The sequence below is a fragment of the Pseudorca crassidens genome, assembly GCF_039906515.1.
Source record: "Pseudorca crassidens isolate mPseCra1 chromosome 1 unlocalized genomic scaffold, mPseCra1.hap1 SUPER_1_unloc_8, whole genome shotgun sequence".
NCBI classification, from domain to species: domain Eukaryota; kingdom Metazoa; phylum Chordata; class Mammalia; order Artiodactyla; family Delphinidae; genus Pseudorca; species Pseudorca crassidens.
The window spans coordinates 991,054-1,017,210 of record NW_027135945.1 but is presented as its reverse complement, the minus strand read 5'-3'; the positions used below and the strand labels follow the sequence as shown (position 1 = coordinate 1,017,210).

General features: G+C 43.7%; 1 long non-coding RNA gene across 2 annotated transcripts in view; it reads left to right on the top strand.

Annotated features, from left to right (window-relative positions):
* LOC137217940 (uncharacterized) overlaps positions 1-26,157 on the top strand; it is a 145,388-nt gene that overhangs the window by 19,152 nt on the left and 100,079 nt on the right. Inside the window, exon 2 of one of the 2 annotated variants that reach the window (XR_010940339.1) lies at positions 7,747-7,828. This is a non-coding gene — a long non-coding RNA (uncharacterized lncRNA). Of the gene's footprint in view, positions 1-7,746; positions 7,833-26,157 lie in introns of both variants that reach the window. The other variant, XR_010940340.1, reaches the window with a different exon arrangement.

Below are 26,157 nucleotides of genomic sequence, written 5' to 3'. Positions count from 1 at the left end.
TGTAAACAGAGCCGTCCCAAATTTTGGGGTGGCTGTGTCTTTTTGATTTTAATTTCCCTAAGCTATAGTACCATAAGTGGAAGTGCCCTAGGCTCTGTTGCTTTGTTTTTTAGATGTTTCAGGAAACACCATACACTTCTCCAGAGTGGCTGTTGGCAATTTACATCCCGCCCATCAGCCTAACTAGGCTCCCAGTTCTCCATGGCCTGTCCTGCCTTTCTGGGTTTTACACTTTTTTCAGATGGCCCTTCTGACCGGGGGGCAGTGAGACTTCATTGTAGTGCAGATTTCCTTTGCAAGCTTGCTTGGTTGGCCAAAAAGGGCGTATGCGTTTTTTCCTGAATATATTCAGGAAAAAACGCATACGCCCTTTTTGGCCAAGTGCATCATTGTGGACGTTCTGCCTCTTTTTCTATGCTTTACATGCAATTCCAGTCTACCTCCTGAAATCGGTTTCCTGCAATTCTGCCCCGCTTTCAAGTCCTCTTGGCAGCCTTACTTCAATATATTTTTGGACGATAGCTGTCATTTATAACTCTGCAGGTTTGTGAATTACAGTGCCCCTGAGCTCCTTTCTTCAACTCGCTTTCTTGTGAGCTGGCCGCAACACCGCAGGATTGCTTCAGGCCCTAGTGTGGTACTGGCATGGCACGCTGAGCCTTTGGTTAATTCCCCTTCCTGGTGGGAAATGAGAGTTAAATTTGCCCGTCCAGACACCTCCAGCTAGTCTCTCATGTGTTCTCCCTATTCCTGTTCATTTTCCGCAGAAATTGCAAACTGGGCCAAACAGGAGGTTAAAGGCACTGACTCTCCAAGTGGGGAGAGTGTTAGTAAAGCGTCTGGAATGTTGCACCCGAGTACCAGGGGACGAAAACTGAGACACATTTGAACACGTTTCCCGATCACACGGTGGATCATACTCTGGGTTCCACATGCATGTTTTATCTGAAGGAAGAATCCCTTAAACCTGGAGAGTTGAGAACCATGGAATGGGTACCATGCAATATGACTTCAAAGGGTCTGCATTTGCTCACCGAACCTCACCAATCCTATCACTGCTGCGTTTATGCCACTGTACACACGCTTGATTCTCTTTCGTAGACATATCAATCCATAGGTCTTAAGATTCTTACTAGTCAGGTATATTTTTAGGCGTTTAATATGGGGTGTTGAGTCCACTTCGTTGAGCAAGCAGTAGCTCTTGTCTATTACATATTTGGCTTATGGAAAGGTATCTGTGCTAATTTCAATCTCTGGTTTTATGCAGCACCCCAACTCACCTTTCCCCTTAAGCAAGCATAAGTTGGTTTTCTACATTTGAGACCCTATTCTGTTTTGTAATTCAGTTCCTGTGTAGGCAAGTTTACATTCCGTGTATTAGTGATATCTTATGATGTTTCTTTTTCTGTGTGACTTATTTCACTTAGAATCATCGTACCTGAATCCACTCATTATGCTGCTACTGGCCTGATGACATACATTTCATTGCTGAGTGATATTGCATTGTACGTAAGTACCACAACTTCTTTATCCATTTTTTGCTTTCTGCGATATTGAACTTGTACCGTAAACGAGGTTCTTGTAAACAGAGCCGTTCCAAACTTTGGGGTGGCTGTGTCTTTTTGATTTTAATTTCCCTAATCTATAGGACCATAAGTGGAAGTGCCCTAGGCTCTGTTGCTTTGTTTTTTAGATGTTTCAGGAAACACCATACACTTCTCCAGAGTGGCTGTTGGCAATTTACATCCCGCCCATCAGTCTAACTAGGTTCCCAGTTCTCCATGGCCTGTCCTGCCTTTCTGGATTTTACACTTTTTTCAGATGGCCCTTTTGACCAGGGGGCAGTGAGACTTCATTGTAGTGCAGATTTCCTTTGCAAGCTTGCTTGGTTGGCCAAAAAGGTCGTATGCGTTTTTTCCTGAATATATTCAGGAAAAAACGCATACGCCCTTTTTGGCCAAGTGCATCATTGTGGACGTTCTGCCTCTTTTCCTATGCTTTACATGCAATTCCAGTCTACCTCCTGAAATCGGTTTCCTGCAATTCTGACCCGCTTTCAAGTCCTCTTGGCAGCCTTACTTCAATATATTTTTGGACGATAGCTGTCATGTATAACTCTGCAGGTTTGTGAATTACAGGGCCCCTGAGCTCCTTTCTTCAACTCGCTTTCTTGTGAGCTGGCCGCAACACCGCAGGATTGCTTCAGGCCCTAGTGTGGTTCCGGCACGGCTCGCTGAGCCTTTGGTTAATTCCTCTTCTTGGTGGGAAATGAGAGTTAAATTTGCCCGTCCAGACACCTCCAGTTAGTCTCTCATTGGTTCTCCCTATTCCTGTTCATTTTCCGCAGAAATTGCAAACTGGGCCAAACAGGAGGTTAAAGGCACTGACTCTCCAAGTGGGGAGAGTGTTAGTAAAGCGTCTGGAATGTTGCACCCGAGTACCAGGGGACGAAAACTGAGACACATTTGAACATGTTTCCCGATCACACGGTGGATCATACTCTGGGTTCCACATGCATGTTTTAGCTGAAGGAAGAATCCCTTAAACCTGGAGAGTTGAGAACCATGGAATGGGTACCATGCAATATGACTTCAAAGGGTCTGCATTTGCTCACCGAACCTCACCAATCCTATCACTGCTGCGTTTATGCCGCTGTACACACACTTGATTCTCTTTCGGAGACATATAAATCCATAGGTTTTAAGATTCTTACTAGTCAGGTATATTCTTAGGCGTTTAATATGGGGTGTTGAGTCCACTTCGTTGAGCAAGCAGTAGCTCTTGTCTATTACATATTTGTATTATGGAAAGGTATCTGTGCTAATTTCAATCTCTGGTTTTATGCAGCACCCCAACTCACCTTTCCCCTTAAGCAAGCATAAGTTGGTTTTCTACATTTGAGACCCTATTCTGTTTTGTAATTCAGTTCCTGTGTAGCCAAGTGTACATTCCGTGTATTAGTGATATCTTATGATGTTTCTTTTTCTGTGTGACATATTTCACTTAGAATCATCGTACCTGAATCCACTCATTATGCTGCTATGGGCCTGATGACATAGATTTAATTGCTGAGTGATATTGCATTGTACGTTAGTACCACAACTTCTTTATCCATTTTTCGCTTTCTGTGATATTGAACTTGTACCGTAAATGAGGTTCCTGTAAACAGAGCCGTCCCAAATTTTGGGGTGGCTGTGTCTTTTTGATTTTAATTTCCCTAAGCTATAGGACCATAAGTGGAAGTGCCCTAGGCTCTGTTGCTTTGTTTTTTAGATGTTTCAGGAAACACCATACACTTCTCCAGAGTGGCTGTTGGCAATTTACATCCCGCCCATCAGCCTAACTAGGCTCCCAGTTCTCCATGGCCTGTCCTGCCTTTCTGGGTTTTACACTTTTTTCAGATGGCCCTTCTGACCGGGGGGCAGTGAGACTTCATTGTAGTGCAGATTTCCTTTGCAAGCTTGCTTGGTTGGCCAAAAAGGGCGTATGCGTTTTTTCCTGAATATATTCAGGAAAAAACGCATACGCCCTTTTTGGCCAAGTGCATCATTGTGGACGTTCTGCCTCTTTCCTATGCTTTACATGCAATTCCAGTCTACCTCCTGAAATCGGTTTCCTGCAATTCTGCCCCGCTTTCAAGTCCTCTTGGCAGCCTTACTTCAATATATTTTTGGATGATAGGTGTCATGTATAACTCTGCAGGTTTGTGAATTACAGGGTCCCTGAGCTCCTTTCTTCAACTCGCTTTCTTGTGAGCTGGCCGCAACACCGCAGGATTGCTTCAGGCCCTAGTGTGGTACTGGCATGGCACGCTGAGCCTTTGGTTAATTCCTCTTCCTGGTGGGAAATGAGAGTTAAATTTACCCGGGCAGACACCTCCAGCTAGTCTCTCATTGGTTCTCCCTATTCCTGTTCATTTTCCGAAGAAATTGCAAACTGGGCCAAACAGGAGGTTAAAGGCACTGACTCTCCAAGTGGGGAGAGTCTTAGTAAAGCGTCTGGAATGTTGCACAGGAGTAACAGGGGACAAAACGTGAGACATATTTGAACACGTTTCCCGATCACACGGTGGATCATACTCTGGGTTCCACATGCATGTTTTAGCTGAAGGAAGAATCCCTTAAACCTGGAGAGTTGAGAACGATGGAATGGGTACCATGCAATATGACTTCAAAGGGTCTGCATTTGCTCACCGAACCTCACCAATCCTATCACTGCTGCGTTTATGCCGCTGTACACACGCTTGATTCTCTTTCGGAGACATATAAATCCATAGGTTTTAAGATTCTTACTAGTCAGGTATATTCTTAGGCGTTTAATATGGGGTGTTGAGTCCACTTCGTTGAGCAAGCAGTAGCTCTTGTCTATTACATATTTGTCTTATGGAAAGGTATCTGTGTTAATTTCAATCTCTGGTTTTATGCAGCACCCCAACTCACCTTTCCCCTTAAGCAAGCATAAGTTGGTTTTCTACATTTGAGACCCTATTCTGTTTTGTAATTCAGTTCCTGTGTAGCCAAGTTTACATTCCGTGTATTAGTGATATCTTATGATGTTTCTTTTTCTGTGTGACATATTTCACTTAGAATCATCGTACCTGAATCCACTCATTATGCTGCTATGGGCCTGATGACATAGAGTTCATTGCTGAGTGATATTGCATTGTACGTTAGTACCACAACTTCTTTATCCATTTTTCTCTTTCTGCGATATTGAACTTGTACCGTAAACGAGGTTCTTGTAAACAGAGCTGTCCCAAACTTTGGGGTGGCTGTGTCTTTTTGATTTTAATTTCCCTAAGCTATAGGACCATAAGTGGAAGTGCTCTAGGCTCTGTTGCTTTGTTTTTTAGATGTTTCAGGAAACACCATACATTTCTCCAGAGTGGCTGTTGGCAGTTTACATCCCGCCCATCAGCATAACAAGGCTCCCAGTTCTCCATGGACTGTCCTGCCTTTCTGGATTTTACACTTTTTTCAGATGGCCCTTTTGACCGGGAGGCAGTGAGACTTCATTGTAGTGCAGATTTCCTTTGCAAGCTTGCTTTGTTGGCCAAAAAGGGCGTATGCGTTTTTTCCTGAATATATTCAGGAAAAAACGCATACGCCCTTTTTGGCCAAGTGCATCATTGTGGACGTTCTGCCTCTTTTCCTATGCTTTACATGCAATTCCAGTCTACCTCCTGAAATCGGTTTCCTGCAATTCTGCCCCGCTTTCAAGTCCTCTTGGCAGCCTTACTTCAATATATTTTTGGACGATAGCTGTCATTTTTAACTCTGCAGGTTTGTGAATTACAGTGCCCCTGAGCTCCTTTCTTCAACTCGCTTTCTTGTGAGCTGGCCGCAACACCGCAGGATTGCTTCAGGCCCTAGTGTCGTTCCGGCATGGCTCGCTGAGCCTTTGGTTAATTCCTCTTCCTGGTGGGAAATGAGAGTTAAATTTGCCCGTCCAGACACCTCCAGCTAGTCTCTCATTGGTTCTTCCTATTCCTGTTCATCTTCAGCAGAATTTGCAAATTGGGCCAAATAGGAGGTTAAAGGCACTGACTCTGCAAGTGGGGAGAGTGTTAGTAAAGTGTCTGGAATGTTGCACCCGAGTACCAGGGGACGAAATCTGAGACATATTTGAACACGTTTCCCGATCACACGGTGGATCATACTCTGGGTTCCACATGCATGTTTTAGCTGAAGGAAGAATCCCTTAAACCTGGAGAGTTGAGAACCATGGAATGGGTACCATGCAATATGACTTCAAAAGGTCTGCATTTGCTCACCGAACCTCACCAATCGTATCACTGCTGCGTTTATGCCGCTGTACACATGCTTGGTTCTCTTTCGGAGACATATAAATCCATAGGTTTTAAGATTCTTACTAGTCAGGTATATTCTTAGGCGTTTAATATGGGGTGTTGAGTCCACTTCGTTGAGCAAGCAGTAGCTCTTGTCTATTACATATTTGGCTTATGGAAAGGTATCTGTGCTAATTTCAATCTCTGGTTTTATGCAGCACCCCAACTCACCTTTCCCCTTAAGCAAGCATAAGTTGGTTTTCTACATTTGAGACCCTATTCTGTTTTGTAATTCAGTTCCTGTGTAGCCAAGTTTACATTCCGTGTATTAGTGATATCTTATGATGTTTCTTTTTCTGTGTGACTTATTTCACTTAGAATCATCGTACCTGAATCCACTCATTATGCTGCTACTGGCCTGATGACATAGATTTCATTGCTGAGTGATATTGCATTGTACGTAAGTACCACAACTTCTTTATCCATTTTTCGCTTTCTGCGATATTGAACTTGTACCGTAAACGAGGTTCTTGTAAACAGTGCCGTTCCAAACTTTGGGGTGGCTGTGTCTTTTTGATTTTAATTTCCCTAATCTATAGGACCATAAGTGGAAGTGCCCTAGGCTCTGTTGCTTTGTTTTTTAGATGTTTCAGGAAACACCATACACTTCTCCAGAGTGGCTGTTGGTAATTTACATCCCACCCATCAGTCTAACTAGGCTCCCAGTTCTCCATGGCCTGTCCTGCCTTTCTGGATTTTACACTTTTTTCAGATGGCCCTTTTGACCGGGGGGCAGTGAGACTTCATTGTAGTGCAGATTTCCTTTGCAAGCTTGCTTGGTTGGCCAAAAAGGGCGTATGCGTTTTTTCCTGAATATATTCAGGAAAAAACGCCTACACCGTTTTTGGCCAAGTGCATCATTGTGGACGTTCTGCCTCTTTTCCTATGCTTTACATGCAATTCCAGTCTACCTCCTGAAATCGGTTTCCTGCAATTCTGCCCCACTTTCAAGTCCTCTTGGCAGCCTTACTTCAATATATTTTTGGACGATAGCTGTCATTTATAACTCTGCAGGTTTGTGAATTACAGTGCCCCTGAGCTCCTTTCTTCAACTCGCTTTCTTGTGAGCTGCCCGCAACACCGCAGGATTGCTTCAGGCCCTAGTGTCGTTCCGGCACGGCAGGCTGAGCCTTTGGTTAATTCCTCTTCCTGGTGGGAAATGAGAGTTAAATTTGCCCGTCCAGACACCTCCAGCTAGTCTCTCATTGGTTCTCCCTATTCCTGTTCATCTTCAGCAGAATTTGCAAATTGGGCCAAATAGGAGGTTAAAGGCACTGACTCTCCAAGTGGGGAGAGTGTTAGTAAAGTGTCTGGAATGTTGCACCCGAGTACCAGGGGACGAAATCTGAGACACATTTGAACACGTTTCCCGATCACACGGTGGATCATACTCTGGGTTCCACATGCATGTTTTAGCTGAAGGAAGAATCCATTAAACCTGGAGAGTTGAGAACCATGGAATGGGTACCATGCAATATGACTTCCAAGGGTCTGCATTTGCTCACCGAACCTCACCAATCCTATCACAGCTGCGTTTATGCCACTGTACACATGCTTGTTTCTCTTTCGGAGACATATAAATCCATAGGTTTTAAGATTCTTACTAGTCAGGTATATTCTTAGGCGTTTAATATGGGGTGTTGAGTCCACTTCGTTGAGCAAGCAGTAGCTCTTGTCTATTACATATTTGTCTTATGGAAAGGTATCTGTGTTAATTTCAATCTCTGGTTTTATGCAGCACCCCAACTCACCTTTCCCCTTAAGAAAGCATAAGTTGGTTTTCTACATTTGAGACCCTATTCTGTTTTGTAATTCAGTTCCTGTGTAGGCAAGTTTACATTCCGTGTATTAGTGATATCTTATGATGTTTCTTTTTCTGTGTGACTTATTTTACTTAGAATCATCATACCTGAATCCACTCATTATGCTGCTACTGGCCTGATGACATAGATTTCATTGCTGAGTGATATTGCATTGTACGTAAGTACCACAACTTCTTTATCCATTTTTCGCTTTCTGCGATATTGAACTTGTACCGTAAACGAGGTTCTTGTAAACAGAGCCGTTCCAAACTTTGGGGTGGCTGTGTCTTTTTGATTTTAATTTCCCTAATCTATAGGACCATAAGTGGAAGTGCCCTAGGCTCTGTTGCTTTGTTTTTTAGATGTTTCAGGAAACACCATACACTTCTCCAGAGTGGCTATTGGCAATTTACATCCCGCCCATCAGTCTAACTAGGCTCCCAGTTCTCCATGGCCTGTCCTGCCTTTCTGGATTTTACACTTTTTTCAGATGGCCCTTTTGACCGGGGGGCAGTGAGACTTCATTGTAGTGCAGATTTCCTTTGCAAGCTTGCTTGGTTGGCCAAAAAGGGCGTATGCGTTTTTTCCTGAATATATTCAGGAAAAAACGCATATGTCCTTTTTGTCCAAGTGCATCATTGTGGACGTTCTGCCTCTTTTCCTATGCTTTACATGCAATTCCAGTCTACCTCCTGAAATCGGTTTCCTGCAATTCTGCCCCACTTTCAAGTCCTCTTGGCAGCCTTACTTCAATATATTTTTGGACGATAGCTGTCATTTATAACTCTGCAGGTTTGTGAATTACAGTGCCCCTGAGCTCCTTTCTTCAACTCGCTTTCTTGTGAGCTGGCCGCAACACCGCAGGATTGCTTCAGGCCCTAGGGTCGTTCCGGCACAGCAGGCTGAGCCTTTGGTTAATTCCTCTTCCTGGTGGGAAATGAGAGTTAAATTTGCCCGTCCAGACACCTCCAGCTAGTCTCTCATTGGTTCTCCCTATTCCTGTTCATCTTCAGCAGAATTTGCAAATTGGGCCAAATAGGAGGTTAAAGGCACTGACTCTCCAAGTGGGGAGAGTGTTAGTAAAGTGTCTGGAATGTTGCACCCGAGTACCAGGGGACGAAATCTGAGACACATTTGAACACGTTTCCCGATCACACGGTGGATCATACTCTGGGTTCCACATGCATGTTTTAGCTGAAGGAAGAATCCCTTAAACCTAGAGAGTTGAGAACCATGGAATGGGTACCATGCAATATGACTTCCAAGGGTCTGCATTTGCTCACCGAACCTCACCAATCCTATCACAGCTGCGTTTATGCCGCTGTACACACGCTTGTTTCTCTTTCGGAGACATATAAATCCATAGGTTTTAAGATTCTTACTAGTCAGGTATATTCTTAGGCGTTTAATATGGGGTGTTGAGTCCACTTCGTTGAGCAAGCAGTAGCTCTTGTCTATTACATATTTGGCTTATGGAAAGGTATCTGTGCTAATTTCAATCTCTGGTTTTCTGCAGCACCCCAACTCACCTTTCCCCTTAAGAAAGCATAAGTTGGTTTTCTACATTTGAGACCCTATTCTGTTTTGTAATTCAGTTCCTGTGTAGCCAAGTTTACAATCCGTGTATTAGTGATATCTTATGATGTTTCTTTTTCTGTGTGACTTATTTCACTTAGAATCATCGTGCCTGAATCCACTCATTATGCTGCTACTGGCCTGATGACATAGATTTCATTGCTGAGTGATATTGCATTGTTCGTAAGTACCACAACTTCTTTATCCATTTTTCGCTTTCTGCGATATTGAACTTGTACCGTAAACGAGGTTCTTGTAAACAGAGCCGTTCCAAACTTTGGGGTGGCTGTGTCTTTTTGATTTTAATTTCCCTAAGCTATAGGACCATAAGTGGAAGTGCCCTAGGCTCTGTTGCTTTGTTTTTTAGATATTTCAGGAAACACCATACACTTCTCCATAGTGGCTGTTTGCAATTTACATCCCGCCCATCAGCATAAGAAGGCTCCCAGTTCTCCATGGCCTGTCCTGCCTTTCCGGATTTTACACTTTTTTCAGATGGCCCTTTTGACCGGGGGCAGTGAGACTTCATTGTAGTGCAGATTTCCTTTGCAAGCTTGCTTGGTTGGCCAAAAAGGGCGTATGCGTTTTTTCCTGAATATATTCAGGAAAAAATGCATACGCCCTTTTTGGCCAAGTGCATCATTGTGGACATTCTGCCTCTTTTCCTATGATGTACATGCAATTCCAGTCTACCTCCGGAAATCGGTTTCCTGCAATTCTGCCCCACTTTCAAGTCCTCTTGGCAGCCTTACTTCAATATATTTTTGGACGATAGCTGTCATTTATAACTCTGCAGGTTTGTGAATTACAGTGCCCCTGAGCTCCTTTCTTCAACTCGCTTTCTTGTGAGCTGGCCGCAACAACTCAAGATTGCTTCAGGCCCTAGTGTGGTTCCGGCACGGCTCGCTGAGCCTTTGGTTAATTCCTCTTCCTGGTGGGAAATGAGAGTTAAATTTGCCCGTCCAGACTCCTCCAGCTAGTCTCTCATGTGTTCTCCCTATTCCTGTTCATTTTCCGCAGAAATTGCAAACTGGGCCAAACAGGAGGTTAAAGGCACTGACTCTCCAAGTGGGGAGAGTGTTAGTAAAGCGTCTGGAATGTTGCACCCGAGTACCAGGGGACGAAAACTGAGACACATTTGAACACGTTTCCCGATCACACGTTGGATCATACTCTGGGTTCCTCATGCATGTTTTACCTGAAGGAAGAATCCCTTAAACCTGGAGAGTTGAGAACCATGGAATGGGTACCATGCAATATGACTTCAAAGGGTCTTCATTTGCTCACCGAACCTCACCAATCCTATCACTGGTGCATTTATGCCGCTGTACACACGCTTGATTCTCTTTCAGAGACATATATATCCATAGGTTTTAAGATTCTTACTAGTCAGGTATATTCTTAGGCGTTTAATATGGGGTGTTGAGTCCACTTCGTTGAGCAAGCAGTAGCTCTTGTCTATTACATATTTGTCTTATGGAAAGGTATCTGTGTTAATTTCAATCTCTGGTTTTATGCAGCACCCCAACTCACCTTTCCCCTTAAGCAAGCATAAGTTGGTTTTCTACATTTGAGACCCTATTCTGTTTTGTAATTCAGTTCCTGTGTAGCCAAGTTTACATTCCGTGTATTAGTGATATCTTATGATGTTTCTTTTTCTGTGTGACTTATTTCACTTAGAATCATCGTACCTGAATACACTCATTATGCTGCTACTGGCCTGATGACATAGATTTCATTGCTGAGTGATATTGCATTGTACGTAAGTACCACAACTTCTTTATCCATTTTTCGCTTTCTGCGATATTGAACTTGTACCGTAAATGAGGTTTTTGTAAACAGAGCCGTCCCAAACTTTGGGGTGGCTGTGTCTTTTTGATTTTAATTTCCCTAAGCTATAGGACCATAAGTGGAAGTGCCCTAGGCTCTGTTGCTTTGTTTTTTAGATGTTTCAGGAAACACCATACACTTCTCCAGAGTGGCTGTTGGCAATATACATCACGCCCATTGGCATAACAAAACTCCCAGTTCTCCATGGCCTGTCCTGCCTTTCTGGATTTTACACTTTTTTCAGATGGCCCTTTTGACCGGGGGGCAGTGCGACTTCATTGTAGTGCAGATTTCCTTTGCAAGCTTGCTTGGTTGGCCAAAAAGTGCATATGCGTTTTTTCCTGAATATATTCAGGAAAAAACGCATACGCCCTTTTTGTCCAAGTGCATCATTGTGGACGTTCTGCCTCTTTTCCTATGTTTTACATGCAATTCCAGTCTACCTCCTGAAATCGGTTTCCTGCAATTCTGCCCCACTTTCAAGTCCTCTTGGCAGCCTTACTTCAATATATTTTTGGACGATAGCTTTCATTTATAACTCTGCAGGTTTGTGAATTACAGTGCCCCTGAGCTCCTTTCTTCAACTCGCTTTCTTGTGAGCTGGCCGCAACACTGCAGGATTGCTTCAGGCCCTAGTGTGGTACCGGCATGGCACGCTGAGCCTTTGGTTAATTCCTCTTCCTGGTGGGAAATGAGAGTTAAATTTGCCCGACCAGACACCTCCAGCTAGTCTCTCATTGGTTCTCCCTATTCCTGTTCATTTTCCACAGAAATTGCAAACTGGGCCAAACAGGAGGTTAAAGGCACTGACTCTCCAAGTGGGGAGAGTGTTAGTAAAGCGTCTGGAATGTTGCACCCGAGTACAAGGGGAAGAAACCTGAGACACATTTGAACACGTTTCCCGATCACTCGGTGGATCATAGTCTGGGTTCCACATGCATGTTTTATCTGAAGGAAGAATCCCTTAAACCTGGAGAGTTGAGAACCATGGAATGGGTACCATGCAATATGACTTCAAAGGGTCTTCATTTGCTCACCGAACCTCACCAATCCTATCACTGGTGCGTTTATGCCGCTGTACACACGCTTGATTCTCTTTCAGAGACATATATATCCATAGGTTTTAAGATTCTTACTAGTCAGGTATATTCTTAGGCGTTTAATATGGGGTGTTGAGTCCACTTCGTTGAGCAAGCAGTAGCTCTTGTCTATTACATATTTGGCTTATGGAAAGGTATCTGTGCTAATTTCAATCTCTGGTTTTATGCAGCACCCCAACTCACCTTTCCCCTTAAGCAAGCATAAGTTGGTTTTCTACATTTGAGACCCTATTCTGTTTTGTAATTCAGTTCCTGTGTAGCCAAGTTTACATTCCGTGTATTAGTGATATCTTATGATGTTTCTTTTTCTGTGTGACTTATTTCACTTAGAATCATCATACCTCAATCCACTCATTATGCTGCTACTGGCCTGATGACATAGATTTCATTGCTGAGTGATATTGCATTGTACGTAAGTACCACAACTTCTTTATCCATTTTTCGCTTTCTGCGATATTGAACTTGTACCGTAAACGAGGTTCTTGTAAACCGAGCTGTCCCAAACTTTGGGGTGGCTGTGTCTTTTTGATTTTAATTTCCCTAATCTATAGGACCATAAGTGGAAGTGCCCTAGGCTCTGTTGCTTTGTTTTTTAGATGTTTCAGGAAACACCATACACTTCTCCAGAGTGGCTGTTGGCAATTTACATCCCGCCCATCAGCATAAGAAGGCTCCCAGTTCTCCATGGCCTGTCTTGCCTTTCTGGATTTTACACTTTTTTCAGATGGCCCTTTTGACCGGGGGGCAGTGAGACTTCATTGTAGTGCAGATTTCCTTTGCAAGCTTGCTTGGGTGGCCAAAAAGGGCATATGAGTTTTTTCCTGAATATATTCAGGAAAAAACGCATACACGCTTTTTGGCCAAGTGCATCATTGTGGACGTTCTGCCTCTTTTCCTATGCTTTACATGCAATTCCAGTCTACCTCCTGAAATCGGTTTCCTGCAATTCTGCCCCGCTTTCAAGTCCTCTTGGCAGCCTTACTTCAATATATTTTTGGACGATAGCTGTCATGTATAACTCTGTAGGTTTGTGAATTACAGGGCCCCTGAGCTCCTTTCTTCACTCGCTTTCTTGTGAGCTGGCCGCAACACCGCAGGATTGCTTCAGGCCCTAGTGTGGTTCCGGCATGGCTCGCTGAGCCTTTGGTTAATTCCTCTTCCTGGTGGGAAATGAGAGTTAAATTTGCCCGTCCAGACACCTCCAGCTAGTCTCTCATTGTTTCTCCCTATTCCTGTTCATTTTCCGCAGAAATTGCAAACTGGGCCAAACAGGAGGTTAAAGGCACTGACTCTCCAAGTGGGGAGAGTGTTAGTAAAGCGTCTGGAATGTTGCACCCGAGTACCAGGGGACGAAAACTGAGACACATTTGAACATGTTTCCCGATCACACGGTGGATCATACTCTGGGTTCCACATGCATGTTTTAGCTGAAGGAAGAATCCCTTAAACCTGGAGAGTTGAGAACCATGGAATGGGTACCATGCAATATGACTTCAAAGGGTCTGCATTTGCTCCCCGAACCTCACCAATCCTATCACTGCTGCGTTTATGCCGCTGTACACACACTTGATTCTCTTTCGGAGACATATAAATCCATAGGTTTTAAGATTCTTACTAGTCAGGTATATTCTTAGGCGTTTAATATGGGGTGTTGAGTCCACTTCGCTGAGCAAGCAGTAGCTCTTGTCTATTACATATTTGTATTATGGAAAGGTATCTGTGCTAATTTCAATCTCTGGTTTTATGCAGCACCCCAACTCACCTTTCCCCTTAAGCAAGCATAAGTTGGTTTTCTACATTTGAGACCCTATTCTGTTTTGTAATTCAGTTCCTGTGTAGCCAAGTGTACATTCCGTGTATTAGTGATATCTTATGATGTTTCTTTTTCTGTGTGACATATTTCACTTACAATCATCGTACCTGAATCCACTCATTATGCTGCTACTGGCCTGATGACATAGATTTAATTGCTGAGTGATATTGCATTGTACATATGTACCACAACTTCTTTATCCATTTTTCGCTTTCTGCGATATTGAACTTGTACCGTAAATGAGGTTCCTGTAAACAGAGCCGTCCCAAATTTTGGGGTGGCTGTGTCTTTTTGATTTTAATTTCCCTAATCTATAGGACCATAAGTGGAAGTGCCCTAGGCTCTGTTGCTTTGTTTTTTAGATGTTTCAGGAAACACCATACACTTCTCCAGAGTGGCTGTTGGCAATTTACATCCCGCCCATCAGCCTAACTAGGCTCCCAGTTCTCCATGGCCTGTCCTGCCTTTCTGGGTTTTACACTTTTTTCAGATGGCCCTTCTGACCGGGGGGCAGTGAGACTTCATTGTAGTGCAGATTTCCTTTGCAAGCTTGCTTGGTTGGCCAAAAAGGGCGTATGCGTTTTTTCCTGAATATATTCAGGAAAAAACGCATATGTCCTTTTTGGCCAAGTGCATCATTGTGGACGTTCTGCCTCTTTTCCTATGCTTTACATGCAATTCCAGTCTACCTCCTGAAATCGGTTTCCTGCAATTCTGCCCCACTTTCAAGTCCTCTTGGCAGCCTTACTTCAATATATTTTTGGACGATAGCTGTCATTTATAACTCTGCAGGTTTGTGAATTACAGTGCCCCTGAGCTCCTTTCTTCAACTCGCTTTCTTGTGAGCTGGCCGCAACACCGCAGGATTGCTTCAGGCCCTAGTGTCGTTCCGGCACGGCAGGCTGAGCCTTTGGTTAATTCCTCTTCCTGGTGGGAAATGAGAGTTAAATTTGCCCTTCCAGACACCTCCAGCTAGTCTCTCATTGGTTCTCCCTATTCCTGTTCATCTTCAGCAGAATTTGCAAATTGGGCAAATAGGAGGTTAAAGGCACTGACTCTCCAAGTGGGGAGAGTGTTAGTAAAGTGTCTGGAATGTTGCACCCGAGTACCAGGGGACGAAATCTGAGACACATTTGAACACGTTTCCCGATCACACGGTGGATCATACTCTGGGTTCCACATGCATGTTTTAGCTGAAGGAAGAATCCCTTAAACCTGGAGAGTTGAGAACCATGGAATGGGTACCATGCAATATGACTTCCAAGGGTCTGCATTTGCTCACCGAACCTCACCAATCCTATCACAGCTGCGTTTATGCCGCTGTACACACGCTTGTTTCTCTTTCGGAGACATATAAATCCATAGGTTTTAAGATTCTTACTAGTCAGGTATATTCTTAGGCGTTTAATATGGGGTGTTGAGTCCACTTCGTTGAGCAAGCAGTAGCTCTTGTCTATTACATATTTGGCTTATGGAAAGGTATCTGTGCTAATTTCAATCTCTGGTTTTCTGCAGCACCCCAACTCACCTTTCCCCTTAAGAAAGCATAAGTTGGTTTTCTACATTTGAGACCCTATTCTGTTTTGTAATTCAGTTCCTGTGTAGCCAAGTTTACAATCCGTGTATTAGTGATATCTTATGATGTTTCTTTTTCTGTGTGACTTATTTCACTTAGAATCATCGTACCTGAATCCACTCATTATGCTGCTACTGGCCTGATGACATAGATTTCATTGCTGAGTGATATTGCATTGTACGTAAGTACCACAACTTCTTTATCCATTTTTCGCTTTCTGCGATATTGAACTTGAACCGTAAACGAGGTTCTTGTAAACAGAGCCATTCCAAACTTTGGGGTGGCTGTGTCTTTTTGATTTTAATTTCCCTAATCTATAGGACCAAAAATGGAAGTGCCCTAGGCTCTGTTGCTTTGTTTTTCAGATGTTTCAGGAAACACCATACACTTCTCCAGAGTGGCTGTTGGCAATTTACATCCCGCCCATCAGCCTAAGTAGGCTCCCAGTTCTCCATGGTCTGTCCTGACTTTCTGGATTTTACACTTTTTTCAGATGGCCCTTTTGACCGGGGGGCAGTGAGACTTCATTGTAGTGCAGATTTCCTTTGTAAGCTTGCTTGGTTGGCCAAAAAGGGCGTATGCGTTTTTTCCTGAATATATTCAGGAAAAAAAGAATACGCCCTTTTTGGCCAAGTGCATCATTGTGGACGTTCTGCCTCTTTTCCTATGCTTTACATGCAATTCCAGTCTACCTCCTGAAATCGGTTTCCTGCAATTCTGCCCCGCTTTCAAGTCCTCTTGGCAGCCTTACTTCAATATATTTTTGGACGATAGCTGTCATTTATAACTCTGAAGGTTTGTGAATTACAGTGCCCCTGAGCTCCTTTCTTCAACTCGCTTTCTTGTGAGCTGGCCGCAACACCGCAGGATTGCTTCATGCCCTAGTGTGGTTCCGGCACGGCAGGCTGAGCCTTTGGTTAATTCTTCTTCCTGGTGGGAAATGAGAGTAAAATTTGCCCGTCCAGACACCTCCAGCTAGTCTCTCATTGGTTCTCCCTATTCCTGTTCATTTTCCGAAGAAATTGCAAACTGGGCCAAACAGGAGGTTAAAGGCACTGACTCTCCAAGTGGGGAGAGTGTTAGTAAAGCATCTGGAATGTTGCACCCGAGTACCAGGGGACGAAAACTGAGACACATTTGAACACGTTTCCCGATCACACGGTGGATCATACTCTGGGTTCCACATGCATGTTTTAGCTGAAGGAAGAATCCCTTAAACCTGGAGAGTTGAGAACCGTGGAATGGGTACCATGCAATATGACTTCAAAGGGTCTTTATTTGCTCACCGAACCTCACCAATCCTTTCACTGCTGCGTTTATGCCGCTGTACACATGCTTGATTCTCTTTCAGAGACATATAAATCCATAGGTTTTAAGATTCTTACTAGTCAGGTATATTCTTAGGCGTTTAATATGGGGTGTTGAGTCCACTTCGTTGAGCAAGGAGTAGCTCTTGTCTATTACATATTTGGCTTATGGAAAGGTATCTGTGTTAATTTCAATCTCTGGTTTTATGCAGCACCCCAACTCACCTTTCCCCTTAAGCAAGCATAAGTTGGTTTTCTACATTTGAGACCCTATTCTGTTTTGTAATTCAGTTCCTGTGTAGGCAAGTTTACATTCCGTGTATTAGTGATATCTTATGATGTTTCTTTTTCTGTGTGACTTATTTCACTTAGAATCATCGTACCTGAATCCACTCATTATGCTGCTACTGGCCTGATGACATACATTTCATTGCTGAGTGATATTGCATTGTACGTAAGTACCACAACTTCTTTATCCATTTTTCGCTTTCTGCGATATTGAACTTGTACCGTAAAAGAGCTTCTTGTAAACAGAGCCGTCCGAAACTTTGGGGTGGCTGTTTCTTTTTGATTTTAATTTCCCTAAGCTATAGGACCATAAGTGGAAGTGCCCTAGGCTCTGTTGCTTTGTTTTTTAGATGTTTCAGGAAACACCATACACTTCTGCAGAGTGGCTGTTGGCAATTTACATCCCGCCCATCAGCATAACAAGGCTCCCAGTTCTCCATGGACTGTCCTGCCTTTCTGGATTTTACACTTTTTTCAGATGGCCCTTTTGACCGGGGGGCAGTGAGACTTCATTGTAGTGCAGATTTCCTTTGCAAGCTTCCTTGGTTGGCCAAAAAGGGCGTATGCGTTTTTTCCTGAATATATTCAGGAAAAAACGCATACGCCCTTTTAGGCCAAGTGCATCATTGTGGACGTTCTGCCTCTTTTCCTATGCTTTACATGCAATTCCAGTCTACCTCCTGAAATCGGTTTCCTGCAATTCTGCCCCGCTTTCAAGTCCTCTTGGCAGCCTTACTTCAATATATTTTTGGACGATAGCTGTCATGTATAACTCTGCAGGTTTGTGAATTACAGGGTCCCTGAGCTCCTTTCTTCAACTCGATTTCTTGTGAGCTGGCCGCAACACCGCAGGATTGCTTCAGGCCCTAGTGTGGTTCCGGCATGGCTCGCTGAGCCTTTGGTTAATTCCTCTTCTTGGTGGGAAATGAGAGTTAAATTTACCCGTCCAGACACCTCCAGTTAGTCTCTCATTGGTTCTCCCTATTCCTGTTCATTTTCCGCAGAAATTGCAAACTGGGCCAAACAGGAGGTTAAAGGCACTGACTCTCCAAGTGGGGAGAGTGTTAGTAAAGCGTCTGGAATGTTGAACCTGAGTACCAGTGGACGAAAACTGAGACACATTTGAACACGTTTCCCGATCACACGGTGGATCATACTCTGGGTTCCACATGCATGTTTTAGCTGAAGGAAGAATCCCTTAAACCTGGAGAGTTGAGAACCATGGAATGGGTACCATGCAATATGACTTCAAAGGGTCTGCATTTGCTCACCGAACCTCACCAATCCTATCACTGCTGCGTTTATGCCACTGTACACACACTTGATTCTCTTTCGGAGACATATAAATCCATAGGTTTTAAGATTCTTACTAGTCAGGTATATCCTTAGGCGTTTAATATGGGGTGATGAGTCCACTTCGTTGAGCAAGCAGTAGCTCTTGTCTATTACATATTTGGCTTATGGAAAGGTATCTGTGCTAATTTCAATCTCTGGTTTTATGCAGCACCACAACTCACCTTTCCCCTTAAGCAAGCATAAGTTGGTTTTCTACATTTGAGACCCTATTCTGTTTTGTAATTCAGTTCCTGTGTAGCCAAGTTTACATTCCGTGTATTAGTGATATCTTATGATGTTTCTTTTTCTGTTTGACATATTTCACTTAGAATCATCGTACCTGAATCCACTCATTATGCTGCTATGGGCCTGATGACATAGATTTAATTGCTGAGTGATATTGCATTGTACGTTAGTACCACAACTTCTTTATCCATTTTTCGCTTTCTGTGATATTGAACTTGTACCGTAAATGAGGTTCCTGTAAACAGAGCCGTCCCAAATTTTGGGGTGGCTGTGTCTTTTTGATTTTAATTTCCCTAAGCTATAGGACCATAAGTGGAAGTGCCCTAGGCTCTGTTGCTTTGTTTTTTAGATGTTTCAGGAAACACCATACACTTCTCCAGAGTGGCTGTTGGCAATTTACATCCCGCCCATCAGCCTAACTAGGCTCCCAGTTCTCCATGGCCTGTCCTGCCTTTCTGGGTTTTACACTTTTTTCAGATGGCCCTTCTGACCGGGGGGCAGTGAGACTTCATTGTAGTGCAGATTTCCTTTGCAAGCTTGCTTCGTTGGCCAAAAAGGGCGTATGCGTTTTTTCCTGAATATATTCAGGAAAAAACGCATACGCCCTTTTTGGCCAAGTGCATCATTGTGGACGTTCTGCCTCTTTTCCTATGCTTTACATGCAATTCCAGTCTACCTCCTGAAATCGGTTTCCTGCAATTCTGCCCCGCTTTCAAGTCCTCTTGGCAGCCTTACTTCAATATATTTTTGGACGATAGCTGTCATTTATAACTCTGCAGGTTTGTGAATTACAGTGCCCCTGAGCTCCTTTCTTCAACTCGCTTTCTTGTGAGCTGGCCGCAACACTGCAGGATTGCTTCAGGCCCTAGTGTGGTACTGGCATGGCACGCTGAGCCTTTGGTTAATTCCTCTTCCTGGTGGGAAATGAGAGTAAAATTTGCCCGTCCAGACACCTCCAGCTAGTCTCTCATTGGTTCTCCCTATTCCTGTTCATTTTCTGCAGAAATTGCAAACTGGGCCAAACAGGAGGTTAAAGGCACTGACTCTCCAAGTGGGGAGAGTGGTAGTAAAGCGTCTGGAATATTGCACCCGAGTACCAGGGGACGAAAACTGAGACACATTTGAACACGTTTCCCGATCACACGTTGGATCATACTCTGGGTTCCACATGCATGTTTTAGCTGAAGGAAGAATCCCTTAAACCTGGAGAGTTGAGAACCGTGGAATGGGTACCATGCAATATGACTTCAAAGGGTCTTTATTTGCTCACCGAACCTCACCAATCCTTTCACTGCTGCGTTTATGCCGCTGTACACATGCTTGATTCTCTTTCAGAGACATATAAATCCATAGGTTTTAAGATTCTTACTAGTCAGGTATATTCTTAGGCGTTTAATATGGGGTGTTGAGTCCACTTCGTTGAGCAAGGAGTAGCTCTTGTCTATTACATATTTGGCTTATGGAAAGGTATCTGTGTTAATTTCAATCTCTGGTTTTATGCAGCACCCCAACTCACCTTTCCCCTTAAGCAAGCATAAGTTGGTTTTCTACATTTGAGACCCTATTCTGTTTTGTAATTCAGTTCCTGTGTAGGCAAGTTTACATTCCGTGTATTAGTGATATCTTATGATGTTTCTTTTTCTGTGTGACTTATTTCACTTAGAATCATCGTACCTGAATCCACTCATTATGCTGCTACTGGCCTGATGTCATACATTTCATTGCTGAGTGATATTGCATTGTACGTAAGTACCACAACTTCTTTATCCATTTTTCGCTTTCTGCGATATTGAACTTGTACCGTAAAAGAGCTTCTTGTAAACAGAGCCGTCCGAAACTTTGGGGTGGCTGTTTCTTTTTGATTTTAATTTCCCTAACCTATAGGACCATAAGTGGAAGTGCCCTAGGCTCTGTTGCTTTGTTTTTTAGATGTTTCAGGAAACACCATACACTTCTGCAGAGTGGCTGTTGGCAATTTACATCCCGCCCATCAGCATAACAAGGCTCCCAGTTCTCCATGGACTGTCCTGCCTTTCTGGATTTTACACTTTTTTCAGATGGCCCTTTTGACCGGGGGGCAGTGAGACTTCATTGTAGTGCAGATTTCCTTTGCAAGCTTCCTTGGTTGGCCAAAAAGGGCGTATGCGTTTTTTCCTGAATATATTCAGGAAAAAACGCATACGCCCTTTTAGGCCAAGTGCATCATTGTGGACGTTCTGCCTCTTTTCCTATGCTTTACATGCAATTCCAGTCTACCTCCTGAAATCGGTTTCCTGCAATTCTGCCCCGCTTTCAAGTCCTCTTGGCAGCCTTACTTCAATATATTTTTGGACGATAGCTGTCATGTATAACTCTGCAGGTTTGTGAATTACAGGGTCCCTGAGCTCCTTTCTTCAACTCGATTTCTTGTGAGCTGGCCGCAACACCGCAGGATTGCTTCAGGCCCTAGTGTGGTTCCGGCATGGCTCGCTGAGCCTTTGGTTAATTCCTCTTCTTGGTGGGAAATGAGAGTTAAATTTACCCGTCCAGACACCTCCAGTTAGTCTCTCATTGGTTCTCCCTATTCCTGTTCATTTTCCGCAGAAATTGCAAACTGGGCCAAACAGGAGGTTAAAGGCACTGACTCTCCAAGTGGGGAGAGTGTTAGTAAAGCGTCTGGAATGTTGCACCCGAGTACCAGTGGACGAAAACTGAGACACATTTGAACACGTTTCCCGATCACACGGTGGATCATACTCTGGGTTCCACATGCATGTTTTAGCTGAAGGAAGAATCCCTTAAACATGGAGAGTTGAGAACCATGGAATGGGTACCATGCAATATGACTTCAAAGGGTCTGCATTTGCTCACCGAACCTCACCAATCCTATCACTGCTGCGTTTATGCCGCTGTACACACACTTGATTCTCTTTCGGAGACATATAAATCAATAGGTTTTAAGATTCTTACTAGTCAGGTATATCCTTAGGCGTTTAATATGGGGTGTTGAGTCCACTTCGTTGAGCAAGCAGTAGCTCTTGTCTATTACATATTTGGCTTATGGAAAGGTATCTGTGCTAATTTCAATCTCTGGTTTTATGCAGCACCCCAACTCACCTTTCCCCTTAAGCAAGCATAAGTTGGTTTTCTACATTTGAGACCCTATTCTGTTTTGTAATTCAGTTCCTGTGTAGCCAAGTTTACATTCCGTGTATTAGTGATATCTTATGATGTTTCTTTTTCTGTGTGACATATTTCACTTAGAATCATCGTACCTGAATCCACTCATTATGCTACTATGGGCCTGATGACATAGATTTAATTGCTGAGTGATATTGCATTGTACGTTAGTACCACAACTTCTTTATCCATTTTTCGCTTTCTGTGATATTGAACTTGTACCGTAAATGAGGTTCCTGTAAACAGAGCCGTCCCAAATTTTGGGGTGGCTGTGTCTTTTTGATTTTAATTTCCCTAAGCTATAGGACCATAAGTGGAAGTGCCCTAGGCTCTGTTGCTTTGTTTTTTAGATGTTTCAGGAAACACCATACACTTCTGCAGAGTGGCTGTTGGCAATTTACATCCCGCCCATCAGCCTAACAAGGCTCCCAGTTCTCCATGGCCTGTCCTGCCTTTCTGGGTTTTACACTTTTTTCAGATGGCCCTTCTGACCGGGGGGCAGTGAGACTTCATTGTAGTGCAGATATCCTTTGCAAGCTTGCTTGGTTGGCCAAAAAGGGCGTATGCGTTTTTTCCTGAATATATTCAGGAAAAAACGCATACACCCTTTTTGGCCAAGTGCATCATTGTGGACGTTCTGCCTCTTTTCCTATGCTTTACATGCAATTCCAGTCTACCTCCTGAAATCGGTTTCCTGCAATTCTGCCCCGCTTTCAAGTCCTCTTGGCAGCCTTACTTCAATATATTTTTGGACGATAGCTGTCATTTATAACTCTGCAGGTTTGTGAATTACAGTGCCCCTGAGCTCCTTTCTTCAACTTGCTTTCTTGTGAGCTGGCCGCAACACTGCAGTATTGCTTCAGGCCCTAGTGTGGTACTGGCATGGCACGCTGAGCCTTTGGTTAATTCCTCTTCCTGGTGGGAAATGAGAGTTAAATTTGCCCGTCCAGACACCTCCAGCTAGTCTCTCATTGGTTCTCCCTATTCCTGTTCATTTTCCGCAGAAATTGCAAACTGGGCCAAACAGGAGGTTAAAGGCACTGACTCTCCAAGTGGGGAGAGTGTTAGTAAAGCGTCTGGAATGTTGCACCCGAGTACCAGGGGACGAAAACTGAGACACATTGGAACACGTTTCCCGATCACACGTTGGATCATACTCTGGGTTCCACATGCATGTTTTAGCTGAAGGAAGAATCCCTTAAACCTGGAGAGTTGAGAACCGTGGAATGGGTACCATGCAATATGACTTCAAAGGGTCTTCATTTGCTCACCGAACCTCACCAATCCTTTCACTGCTGCGTTTATGCCGCTGTACACACGCTTGATTCTCTTTCGGAGACATATAAATCCATAGGTTTTAAGATTCTTACTAGTCAGGTATATTCTTAGGCGTTTAATATGGGATGTTGAGTCCACTTCGTTGAGCAAGGAGTAGCTCTTGTCTATTACATATTTGGCTTATGGAAAGGTATCTGTGTTAATTTCAATCTCTGGTTTTATGCAGCACCCCAACTCACCTTTCCCCTTAAGCAAGCATAAGTTGGTTTTCTACATTTGAGACCCTATTCTGTTTTGTAATTCAGTTCCTGTGTAGCCAAGTTTACATTCCGTGTATTAGTGATATCTTATGATGTTTCTTTTTCTGTGTGACTTATTTCACTTAGAATCATCGTACCTGAATCCACTCATTATGCTGCTACTGGCCTGATGACATACATTTCATTGCTGAGTGATATTGCATTGTACGCAAGTACCACAACTTCTTTATCCATTTTTCGCTTTCTGCGATATTGAACTTGTACCGTAAAAGAGCTTCTTGTAAGCAGAGCCGTCCCAAACTTTGGGGTTGCTGTGTCTTTTTGATTTTAATTTCCCTAAGCTATAGGACCATAAGTGGAAGTGCCCTAGGCTCTGTTGCTTTGTTTTTTAGATGTTTCAGGAAACACCATACACTTCTGCAGAGTGGCTGTTGGCAATTTACATCCCGCCCATCAGCATAACAAGGCTCCCAGTTCTCCATGGACTGTCCTGCCTTTCTGGATTTTACACTTTTTTCAGATGGCCCTTTTGACCGGGGGGCAGTGAGACTTCATTGTAGTGCAGATTTCCTTTGCAAGCTTGCTTGGTTGGCCAAAAAGTGCGTATGCGTTTTTTCCTGAATATATTCAGGAAAAAACGCATACGCCCTTTTTGGCCAAGTGCATCATTGTGGACGTTCTGCCTCTTTTCCTATGCTTTACATGCAATTCCAGTCTACCTCCTGAAATCGGTTTCCTGCAATTCTGCCCCGCTTTCAAGTCCTCTTGGCAGCCTTACTTCAATATATTTTTGGACGATAGCTGTCATTTAGAACTCTGCAGGTTTGTGAATTACAGGGTCCCTGAGCTCCTTTCTTCAACTCGATTTCTTGTGAGCTGGCCGCAACACCGCAGGATTGCTTCAGGCCCTAGTGTGGTTCCGGCATGGCTCGCTGAGCCTTTGGTTAATTCCTCTTCTTGGTGGGAAATGAGAGTTAAATTTACCCGTCCAGACACCTCCAGTTAGTCTCTCATTGGTTCTCCCTATTCCTGTTCATTTTCCGCAGAAATTGCAAACTGGGCCAAACAGGAGGTTAAAGGCACTGACTCTCCAAGTGGGGAGAGTGTTAGTAAAGCGTCTGGAATGTTGCACCCGAGTACCAGGGGACGAAAACTGAGACACATTTGAACACGTTTCCCGATCACACGGTGGATCATACTCTGGGTTCCACATGCATGTTTTAGCTGAAGGAAGAATCCCTTAAACATGGAGAGTTGAGAACCATGGAATGGGTACCATGCAATATGACTTCAAAGGGTCTGCATTTGCTCACCGAACCTCACCAATCCTATCACTGCTGCGTTTATGCCGCTGTACACACACTTGATTCTCTTTCGGAGACATATAAATCAATAGGTTTTAAGATTCTTACTAGTCAGGTATATCCTTAGGCGTTTAATATGGGGTGTTGAGTCCACTTCGTTGAGCAAGCAGTAGCTCTTGTCTATTACATATTTGGCTTATGGAAAGGTATCTGTGCTAATTTCAATCTCTGGTTTTATGCAGCACCCCAACTCACCTTTCCCCTTAAGCAAGCATAAGTTGGTTTTCTACATTTGAGACCCTATTCTGTTTTGTAATTCAGTTCCTGTGTAGCCAAGTTTACATTCCGTGTATTAGTGATATCTTATGATGTTTCTTTTTCTGTGTGACTTATTTCACTTAGAATCATCGTACCTGAATCCACTCATTATGCTGCTACTGGCCTGATGACATACATTTCATTGCTGAGTGATATTGCATTGTACGTAAGTACCACAACTTCTTTATCCATTTTTCGCTTTCTGCGATATTGAACTTGTACCGTAAAAGAGCTTCTTGTAAACAGAGCCGTCCCAAACTTTGGGGTGGCTGTGTCTTTTTGATTTTAATTTCCCTAATCTATAGGACCATAAGTGGAAGTGCCCTAGGCTCTGTTGCTTTGTTTTTTAGATGTTTCAGGAAACACCATACACTTCTGCAGAGTGGCTGTTGGCAATTTACATCCCGCCCATCAGCATAACAAGGCTCCCAGTTCTCCATGGACTGTCCTGCCTTTCTGGATTTTACACTTTTTTCAGATGGCCCTTTTGACCGGGGGGCAGTGAGACTTCATTGTAGTGCAGATTTCCTTTGCAAGCTTGCTTGGTTGGCCAAAAAGTGCGTATGCGTTTTTTCCTGAATATATTCAGGAAAAAACGAAGACGCCCTTTTTGGCCAAGTGCATCATTGTGGACGTTCTGCCTCTTTTCCTATGCTTTACATGCAATTCCAGTCTACCTCCTGAAATCAGTTTCCTGCAATTCTGCCCCGCTTTCAAGTCCTCTTGGCAGCCTTACTTCAATATATTTTTGGACGATAGCTGTCATTTAGAACTCTGCAGGTTTGTGAATTACAGGGCCCCTGAGCTCCTTTCTTCAACTCGCTTTCTTGTGAGCTGGCCGCAACACCGCAGGATTGCTTCTGGGCCTAGTGTGGTTCCGGCATGGCTCGCTGAGCCTTTGGTAATTCCTCTTCTTGGTGGGAAATGAGAGTTAAATTTGCCCGTCCAGACACCTCCAGCTAGTCTCTCATTGGTTCTCCCTATTCCTGTTCATTTTCCGCAGAAATTGCAAACTGGGCCAAACAGGACGTTAAAGGCACTGACTCTCCAAGTGGGGAGAGTGTTAGTAAAGCGTCTGGCATGTTGCACCCGAGTACCAGGGGAAGAAAACTGAGACA